The sequence below is a fragment of the Spinacia oleracea genome, chromosome 1 (assembly GCF_020520425.1).
Source record: "Spinacia oleracea cultivar Varoflay chromosome 1, BTI_SOV_V1, whole genome shotgun sequence".
Taxonomy (NCBI): domain Eukaryota; kingdom Viridiplantae; phylum Streptophyta; class Magnoliopsida; order Caryophyllales; family Amaranthaceae; genus Spinacia; species Spinacia oleracea.
Genome location: NC_079487.1, coordinates 26,463,819 through 26,474,894, shown reverse-complemented (window position 1 = coordinate 26,474,894; position 11,076 = coordinate 26,463,819).

Sequence of the window (11,076 nt, the reverse complement as noted above, 5' to 3'; positions counted from 1 at the left end):
AATCACTTGCATAATATAGATACTTACTTTGGGAAGACTAGTATCGGACAGACCTATGAAACTTTACTGTAAGAGATGAAAATCTGTCAAAAGTAAATTTCATTAAAATTATTAGACACTAATCCTCAATACCTGAGTGATTTGAGATTACTTGTTTGAGAACTGCTTACTTTGACGTTGACCAACCGTCGCACCGTAAAAGGAGGCTATAAAGGCAACGCTCAGGTAATCACCTATCAAACGAAGTCTAATCTCAAGATCGCAAGATTGGGATTGTCCTCCCATAAATCGGGATGAGATGCTGAAACTTGTACAAGGCCACTCGGAGAGCTAGAAACTGTAAAATGCATGGCCGTGCTCAGATGAATCATAAGTTATGATTATCTGTTTTATTTGATCAGTTGAACTCTGAAACCGAGAAACACCTCTGGACATAATAAGGATGACAACTCTTACCTTATGTTCAAGAGCAAGCATCGAGCGGCAAAGGAATTAGGAAATGCACACTTGTCCCTAAGGACAAGTGGGAGACTGAAGGAAATAATGCCCTTGGTCCAAGTATGGATTTAATGTTAAGTCTAATAAATGCGATTCAGTATTAATTAACAAGTTAATGAATCATTGAGATCAAGTGAGCTGAATGCCTAGCTAGAGGCCGCTTCAGTTCAAGTGGAATTAATGATATTAATCCACATCTTACTCTTGACTGAACCCGTAGGTTCACACAAATAGTACGTAAAGGGATCAAGTATTTAATGGCATTAATTACTCCATCTATGGATATTCGGAATCGACGGATCTTGGTTTCAGTGGAAGCTGAGATCGTCAAAAGCAAGAAATGAATACTCCGGAAACGATGATATAGGCGGAAACGGAAATATGGATCGTATCGGAAATATAAATATTATCCAAGTCGTAGATGTTGCCGGAAACGGAAACATGGTACGTATCGGAAAATATTATCGAAAATGGAAATATTGCCGGAAACGGAAATATTGTCAGAATCGTAAATATTATCAAAATTGGAAAATAATTTCAGAAACAAAAATATTAAATATTTGTTCGAAATGGAAATTAATTCTGTAATCGGAAATATTAAATATTGTTCGTATCGGAAATGAATTCCGGAATCGGGAATTTAACCAGAAGCGTATCGTACGAATTAGCATCGGACGAGGCTTGCTAGACGAAGGCCCAGCACGAAGCCAGGCCGTCGCCCAGCAAGCCAAGCGCAACAAACCACATGCCAAGCCTCGACCAGGCCCAGCCAAGGCTTGGGCGCGCGCACGGATCAGGCAGGCTGCGAGTAGTGGGCCTCAGCGCTGTGCGCTCGGCGTGGGCCACAAGGCTTGCGCGCGGGCGTGCGGTGCTTGTGCGCTGCTCGTGTGCGTGTTACACGAATCCTAAAGCTATCGGGATTCGTCATATGATTAAATCCTATTCCTAATAGATAAAGTTTATTTAATAGAGTCCTAGCAGGATTCTAATTAAACTAAATTAGTATTCTAATAGGATTATAAGTCCTTTTCCATAACTCTATAAATAGGTGCCTAGGGTCACAAATTTTTACATAACATTGAAGTATTTAAAGGTAAGATTTTGAAGCAAAAATCAGCCAAACACTTGCAACCATTTTAGCCGAAAATTCCTAGGAACCTTAAGGGCGATTCTAGTTGGTCAAGCTTAAGGCGGATCCGGACGTGCTGTGGACAATCTACGGAGGGGCGACACTTGGAGTCCTAAAGACTTGTTCTTGTTCGGTTCGGGCGCAGTTAGGGAAGGCACGCTACAAAGTGTATGCATCTACATTATGCTATATGATTATGTGTAAATAATATGTTTCCTGGCATTAAGGTTTTCCGCATGATTTATGTTTTGTCATATGTATCATAACCTAACAGTCCCTCCGTAGATAGTCCACAACACGCTCGGATCCGCCTTAGGTTTAATTAACTAGAATTGCGCCAAAGGTACTATGATATTTTCGGATTTTACAGCAATTAAAAGTCTAAGTTTTAAGCCTAAAACTTGAATGAATACTTGAAAAACTCGTTATAAATTGTGAACCATGATCACCTATTTATAGGGTATGGGTATCGGATATTAGAATCCTACTAGGAAACGATTTAGAGAATCTGAATTAATCTTAAATTCAATCACTTAATTTATCTAGTAGACTTAGGAAATCAATCTATACGAATCCTAGTCGATCAAGGTTTCGTACACAAGCACAAACACACACGCACGCATAGCAGCCCACGAGGGGCGCCATGCGCGCGCGCGCCCGCTGAGCCCCGGCCCAGTAAGTGCTCGCAACCCACGAGGGGCGCGCCTGCTGGCCTTGATCGCGCTTGGGCTCTGCTTGCTTTGGTCGCGCGGGCTTCGCTAGGCGTTGGGCCTAGCTTCGTGCTAGGCCTTGCGTCTAGCAAACTCGTCCGATGTTTATTCGTACGTCGCGCTTCCGATTAATTTTTCGATTCCGGAATTCATTTCCCATACGAACAATATTTAACATTTCCGATTCAGGAATTAATTTCCGTTTCGAACAAATATTTAATATTTCCGTTTCCGGAATTATTTTCCGATTCCGATAATATTTCCGATTCTGACAATATTTCCGTTTCCGGCAATATTTTCGATTCCCGCAATATTTCAATTTCCGATAAAAATTTCCGATACGTACCATCTCTCCGTTTCCGGCAGCATCTACGACTTGGATAATATTTATATTTCCGATACGATTCATATTTCCGTTTCCGGCAATATCATCGTTTCCGGAGTATTCATTATTTGCCTTTGACAATCTCAGCTCCCACTGGAACCAAGATCCGTCGATTCCGAATATCCATAGATGGAGTATTTAATGCCATTAAATACTTGATCCGTTTACGTACTATTTGTGTGACCCTACGGGTTCAGTCAAGAGTAAGCTGTGGATTAATATCATTAATCCACTTTAACTGAAGCGACCTCTAGCTAGGGATACAGTTCACTTGATCTCATTGAATTATTAACTTGTATAATTAATAATGAACCGAATTTATTAGACTTACCATTAAATGCATACTTGGACCAAGGACATTATTTCCTTCAATAACGGGTTTGGGTTTATGTCGGGTCGGATTCACATCATATTGGATTCATATCGGGTCAGATTAATCGGGAAACCACTAAAAAACGAGTCGGATTGAAACGGATTTAGCCGGGTTACATCAACTTCAATTTTATATCGGCTCGGGTTATTATCGGATCGGGTTGGAATCGGGGTCGGGTCCATTCGGTTCCAAATTATATAATTATAATGTCGATGACTTAATTAGGGGACGAAAACGATAACTAAATTTTAAAAGTAATAAGAATTTAAGATCAATAATTAATATAAGTTATCGAGTATATTGTATATAACTTAGTTTAATACTACATCTGTTCCTTAAAGTTGATTACGCCTTGGAATAGGTGTCCAAAGTATGAAAACTTTGACAGTAGATTATCACTATTATATACATCAAAATGTTATAATGTAAGATCTTGTTATGTTGGTCTCGATATGTATTTCATAATATCAACTTTTTATAAAAAATTTAATGTACAGAATTGGATGTCTTATAGGTTGAATACTGCATTAGATTCCGTGCAAAATAGTAAGCGTAAATAACTTTATGGAACGGAGATAGTAATCGATAACAATGAACTAATAACTAATAAAGTTTATTACGTCGTATTAACGAACCATTAATTAATGAACTAATAAAGTAATAGTTAAAGAGTATAATTCGTAACGAATTAAAAAGTATAGCGTCCACATGTGATTACTTTAACAAACTAATAATAACTTATGAATTAATGATGATAGCCAGTTCAAACTAAAACTTTGTACGACTATAACTATACAAGAAACTTTATAATTAAGACTATAAATATATAACAACATAAATGTATAACTATATGGTTATCAAACGATAATTATAGAGTAAATAACTGTATAAGCAACAACTATATAACTTTCTATAAGATTATAAGTTTACAAATATATAATTCTATCACATTATAAATATAGAGTCAAGTAAGTTTATAATGTTTACAAGTCTAACAATAGTAGTTCTATAATATTGTAAGTCTGTAAGATAAGCTCTATAATATTGTAACGAATTAACTATTATAATTTATAACGATTAATAATGATTACTTTAACAAATTAATAACCAATAGTGATGGTCATATATAATTTTAAACTTTTAACTACAACAACACAAGAATGTAACTATAAGGATATACATCTATAACTGTATACGGAGTAATTGTATAACACTATATGACTAACTATATAAGGCTATAACTATATAATTATGTAACTTTGTGTGGTTATAAGTTTACAAATATCTAGTTCTATAAGACTATGTTTATAAGTCTATAACTATTCAATAATACACCTATATTGAAAATATAACTGTTAAAGAACAATAAAATAAGTTTAAATGACAACACATTAAATTACTTAGGAAAATTTGGTAATATTAATCCTACCTTTGGCCGATATTCTTTTATTAATCACACCTACGACATATTTTTTAATAATCTCACCTTTACTACCCAACGGATTTTATTGGGCTTAATTGATCGATAACCGGTGAAAAAATCAACGAGCTAGTATAATGAATTGATGATAATGACTGAATATATCGAGAGAGAGATAGTGCTGCCACGTAGGGACATATTATCACCTACAATAGGTTTATGACTTGTTAGGCCCAATAAAAGTCATTGGGTAGTAAAGGTGGGATTATGAAAATATATGTCGTAGGTGGGCTTAATAAAAGAAAATCGGCCAAAGGTTGGATTACTATTACCAAATTTTCCCATTAGTTATTCGGTTGATAAATAAAATTAAGTGAATATGAATCAACAAATTAAACCATAGCCATAATCCATTAGTATGATACACGAGTTATTAATTCTCGAACGATGACAATCCAAAACATTCAAACATCAGTCGTTGGATTACTCGTGTTTATTTTCATAAATAATACAATTTATTAATAACTATAGCCCATATACTAGTACCAATAATAATAATAAAATTAACAAAAATGATAACAATAGTAATAATAGAAATAATAATAATAAATAATAATAATAAAAAGACTCCAACAGTTAGATTAGAACTTAGAAATAATAATAAAAAGAATCCAACAATTTGATTAGAACTTAGAAATAATAATAATAGTAGTATAAGACTAACGGTAAGAAACTTAGAATAACAATGCAAGAGTGTAACCTATGATCACTCTCACCGGTGAGGAAAAAGTTCCCCACGAGTGAAAAACGGTGAAATTAAATTAGATCGCACCCCATACCAATGGGAAGATTGAAATTAGCTTACGAGGAAAGTAAAAAATCCCCACGCGACGTTCTTTTTTAGAAATAACTCACGAAAACTTCGGGCCCACTCTGGCATGATAGCTGGCGAAAATTGCAGGAAATTGCTTGAACATTACCGTTGAATCATCAAAATCATTTTAATAAAGTTTAATAATAATGCTTGGCCCAATGTCCGCATGCCACTTGTCATAATCATTTTCAACCAATCACAAAATTCTTTGTTTTTGTAACGGCTATTTTGTGTTAATGGCTAATTTAGCCGAAAATAATTAATAAAAAAAAATTATACAAACGGTCATAAAATTTCAAGATCAATAGAGACCAAATTTGCTATATTTTGACACACTTTCAAAAATCAATTTTCTCTCTCTAAAATCATCAAAATCATTTTTCATACTAAGTATTACTATAATTTGTGATATATTCGAAAAATTTCTGAACATTTTCAGTAACATATATTTTCAAAAATCGTAATTTCAGTTTTTATTTATTAATTTTATCATTATTATTATTATTATTATTATTATTATTATTATTATTATTGTTGATGTGGCCTAAAAAGCGCCACATGGCTTTACTATGATAGCCCAAAGAGGAGGCCCAGAGGCCCTCCAGCATGCATACCTCGAATCCATACAGAGCCAATACCCGCATCCAGGTCCAAGACCCGTCACTTAGGCCCATGAGGCCTATTTTCTTGGTAGGATCCCGAATCAATCATGTATAAAAGCCCAAAGCTTGCAGGCAAGCCCAAAATTCAAAAATTCCAACAGGTCTAATTAGACCTCCTATCGGACACATGCATGTCCCAATCTCAGGAAGCATCCAATCATGCAACCAGGGTTTAGGGATCAATTCCCAAGAAACCCTAGCACTATAAATAGTGCAGATCCCTAGGTAAAAGGGGGCTTTCAATTCATTCCCACCTACCTAAAACTATCTTTGCTCTGCCTTCTTTCTACAAATTACTTTTCTCTCTAGCCTATACTTACTTAGGCATCGGAGGGAACATTCGTACGAGAATATTCTTGTTTTGCAGGTTGCCAGAAGATCGTGCCAGCGCATACTTGATACCTCCGAGGAACGTGTGACACGTCATCACCGTAAAATATCCCACAACATTTGGCGCCGTCTGTTGGGAGGTATAGTATCATGGCCGAACCGCAATCTGAAGGAGAGTATAATGGTGAATTAGAGGAGCGACGACCCCGGGAAAGGAGTCAACGCCATATAGAGGAAGCAAATCAAGTCGCGAACGCTGGAAGCACGCCGTGCCGAGTTCAGGAGGCCGAGGTAATTGTGGAGGAGGAACCAGACCTGGAAGCACCTCCACCAGGCGGCCATCGCCCCAGTGTCAGGGACACCGTGCTGGATGAAAACTTGGACTTGCCTGTCTCGGTAGGATCACTGCGTGAAATCCTAGCAGGATTCCAACAATAAATGAATCAAACTTTCCGAAAGCAGATGAGCACCACGCTGCAGGATGAAATACGAAGGAACATGTTGATCTATAGCATTGAAAGGGCGGCTCAGCAAAGGCCTCTCAGTCTAGGTGTAGACACCTACTTTTGTCCCCATTCCCGAAGGGAAGGTTCGATGATGAGAACATAAATCTCCACTTGGCAACCATCTCCTATAAAATAACGAATCTCGATCGCCCTTTTCATTTCACCTGAACCTGCTATTTATAGAAACCTGCTAAAAATAGTAACTGCCATAATAGGTAGTTGTTAAAAGTGGCAAGTCATAAAAGATAGAAACCTGTCAGAATTAGGTGTTGCACTCCAACATAAATCCTAAAAGAGATATAATTTGCAAGAGGAATCCTGTTCCTAGTATAGCTCGAAAATAAGAGTTACGTATTAATTAAAATCCTAACGAACCTAGAGTTCGTAAAGGGCCCAGACGCATTCCGTCATAAAGTTGATACGCACTAAAAGACTCGGATAAGTCTCAAACACTCCGGATTCTAAGAGTCCAAATCTGACAAAGAACTCGGCCCAAACATCATTTTCAACGCCAAGCCCTGGGTGCTGAAATTGCCTGGGTCCCATTTTCAACGCCCAGAGCTGGGCGCCGAAATCTTTAACGCCCAGCCCTGGGCGCTGAAAATACCTGGGTACTTGTTCTCTCCTAATTCTTCTTGGATTAGTGCTCTAAAATTCTATCTTTCCACGAACTCTTCCCTATAAATACAGCCCCAAATTCGACGTGAAAAGAACAGACACATAATTCCTATTCTGAGTATTGACTCCAACCGCTAAGCCTAAGCCTCACGCTGCGAAATTGATCCCCGCGCTCTGTCGCAATCGATCAAAAAATCGAACAGAACGTATCCTGTCCCTTATAGCTGAAGAATGAAGCCCGGAAACTTGAGATTCGTTAAATAAAAGGAGAGATAGCAAAGCCAAAGTGGTTAGTTTTCTGAGAACCATGACGCACCTCTCAAGGGTGCGTCGTAATGTGTCCCTTTGCATGATTTAATCGCTTTCCTCGCCATTTTATAAAACTGTTAAACTATTAAATCTGATTGTTCTATCACGCCTAATAAAGATAATATCTTGGGAAATTGAACTATCATGCTAGGTCCCTTGAATCAATCTAAACAAGATAATCACGATCGATCTAGTATTATGTGTTGCATATGTTAAAATCAATTCAGATTAGTTTAATAGTTAACGCATGTCCCTTCAATTATTTATGCTGAGCTAGTAAGGATATCCTGCCTCTGGAGTTATCGAAGAGCGAGTACTCCTCTCGGTAGTTACAGTCCCCCGAACCCTCAATCTCTACCCTGCGGGTGTACGTTGAGCGATCCCCACACCAGGGATCACAAGGGAACCTATGGCCGTCGTGGTCAAACATAATTGCACTCCCTTTATGTCACGATAACCGGGTTTTGTCAGTTTTTCTCATTGTCGTTAAAAACTGAATGGCGACTCCTATATTACTAGTCAATTGGGTGTAAACTCACAGGAAATCCAAATACACTTGATTTGACAAAAAGAAACGTCACGCCCACGAGGGACGAGGTCACGCATTAGCCTCGTGCTTTTTCGACCCCCCTCATAGTGGCGACTCCACTGGGGATAGTGAAGGAAATACTCGTGCTCGTAGGTAATCAAAATAGCCGAAGGGTGAAACGATCCTATCCCGCGTCCCCATCAAGTTGGGACGACCTGAAAATCAGCATATTAATGTGAACGGGCAGAACCGCATAACGAATCTTGGCTCCCTTGGATGTTTCATCTCGGGAGTTGGGACTAAGGATACCCATCGCCAACCGGGGGGTGCATACGCTTCGAATGTTGTCCACTCGGCACTTTTCGCTAGTAGTACACCCGTCCCAAACCCAATCGCTCGCCCACTAGGTCCCTCTCATTGGTGCATGCCCCCTTGGCTTACATCGTGATTGGCCTCTTGGGCGAAATTCGTCTATTGAAGGCACTACCTCGACCGGGGCATGTGTTGGATCTGCGATAGAAGCGGTACCAAGCCGGCGCAAATACTACCCTTAGAAGCCTATCATAAACTACATGACATATTATTATTTTGCCTCATGATGTAATGTTAGTTATGTGTAGCGAATTATGTGATTGTGTGTGACAAATAATGCTAGAAAACCATCGACTTTAAAAATTGCCCAAACATTCATAAACCAATTGGCCAAAGAGTTATACCAAAATACGTGTTCCGCAAACCCGAACGATCGCCACAAAAATAAGCGACGCTCGGGATGGCCCATAACGAATCCCACAAACGCTGCACAACGCGTAAAGGACGTTATTAGGCAAGCACGCAAAATCAAGGTCGCATAAAAAAAAACGCAAACAGAAAACGAGCACTACTCAGGGACGCATTTTCAGCGCCCCTGGCTGGGCGCCAATAATTCTCACGCCCTTATCTGGGCACTGAAGTTGCTGCCTGGCCTTGTGGTCAGGCACAGCAGCCTCGGTGCCCGCACTTAAAAAATACGTAGCAGTAAAAATTCGCAAATTTGCTACGAGGACGTATGAAAAAGGCACTCAATTCTAAGAACGACTTATAAAATAAACAACTCTTTGTGTCGTCATTAGGCCTCCTATGACGACAACGTTCGGCACCAAAACCGAGCATGCTAATTAAACGACCTTGAATGTCACATGGGCAAAGTATTCAAAAAATAATGTTCAAATAGAGTCTTCAAGGAAAAATAATGTTCGAATAAAAAATAAATCTGAGTCTAGACTAGGCTATGTCAAAGTACAATCTAAATCCTAAGTCTTAGTTGTCTTATCCATAGAATCGGTCCTAACGCTTGGTGTCGTTCTGCAAGTTAAAAGGTTAAACCATATTGAGTCTCCCTTCATAACATTTAAATCAATAAGCACCCATATGTAATTGTCATCCCTTGCTAAGAATCTACGACCTCAATACTCTCTCTCACCAATAAAAAGAATATATTATGTATGGAAACAGTCACATTCTGGAAATCATTCCTCCATAGTCGCACAACCCCCAAAGTGAACCTAAGGTGTCAATACCATTAGCAAAAATTAATGGCCTCAAGGCTTATGATCACATTGGGTCACGACTATCATAGTCCTCTCGAGCCACTCGCTCCTTGAAATACTCCTAAGTACGGACTAAAAGATTTTCCATGAATTCAACACGACGAACCATGAAAATACCGAAATCGGCATGCCTTAAGGCTACCATCGGGGTAAAGCAATACACACTAAGAGGGAAACCGCACTAATGATTCTAGTCTCGCAAAAAAAGAAAATTCGATCTCCCCAACTAACTACTTTGCCAACATTAAGCAAAATGGCGCGTGACAAATGAATCTAAAAGTGTCAACCAACGAAAGTTATGGTCCAATTAGCCTAAGTCTGAAAGTTGCTTGGTCAAGTATTATAGGCTTACGCCACGTCATTATTTTCAGTCTAGGCCACCTCCTTATATTCATACACGGGTTATAATCAGAAAGATTAATGAAAGTTCGAGTCTAAATCACAACTTCCAATTAAATCCCAGAAACTGGAGTCTGAAAAGAAACAAAAAATTATTTTCGATGTAATTCTTTCGTTAAATTCAATAAAGTAAAAACAACATTTTGAATCTACGCTATTTGCACATTTTAAGAAACGACTAAATACGCTTGCAAAGTAAGACAATTTAAAGGTCCACCCTAGGCCTACTAAAGCTAAAGGTCCACCCTAGGCCTACTAAAGCTAAAGGTCCACCCTAGGCATACTAAAGTTAAAGGTCCACTATAGGCCTACCAAACGAGGCTCACTCAGTCTCGCCTCGTGACTCAAAGACCACAACCATCTACCTTTTAGCCCAAATAAAAAAAAATTAAAGGATTTATGTTGGGGAGAAATCCCAAGCAAAAAGAAAAAATAGAAAGAGAAAAGGGAGAGCGAAAAGAACGAGCCATGAAATACTTAGCCCGTACCTCCCAAAGTGCAAAATTTACCCAAGTAAACGAAGGAAAAGAATTGAGTCAACCAATCCAAATCATGCCACAAAAACTACATAAAGTTCTACGATGTCTACCCTTTCCAATCCTTATGTTCTTAGACGCCTTCGCTCTGGGGCCTCTGTTCAGCTCATTTAACCCATCCATGTTCTCATTGCCATAACCCAAGAAACCATTACCTCGACTCTTGTTCTTGAACTTGTTATCAACTGCAAACCACGTACGGCCATTGA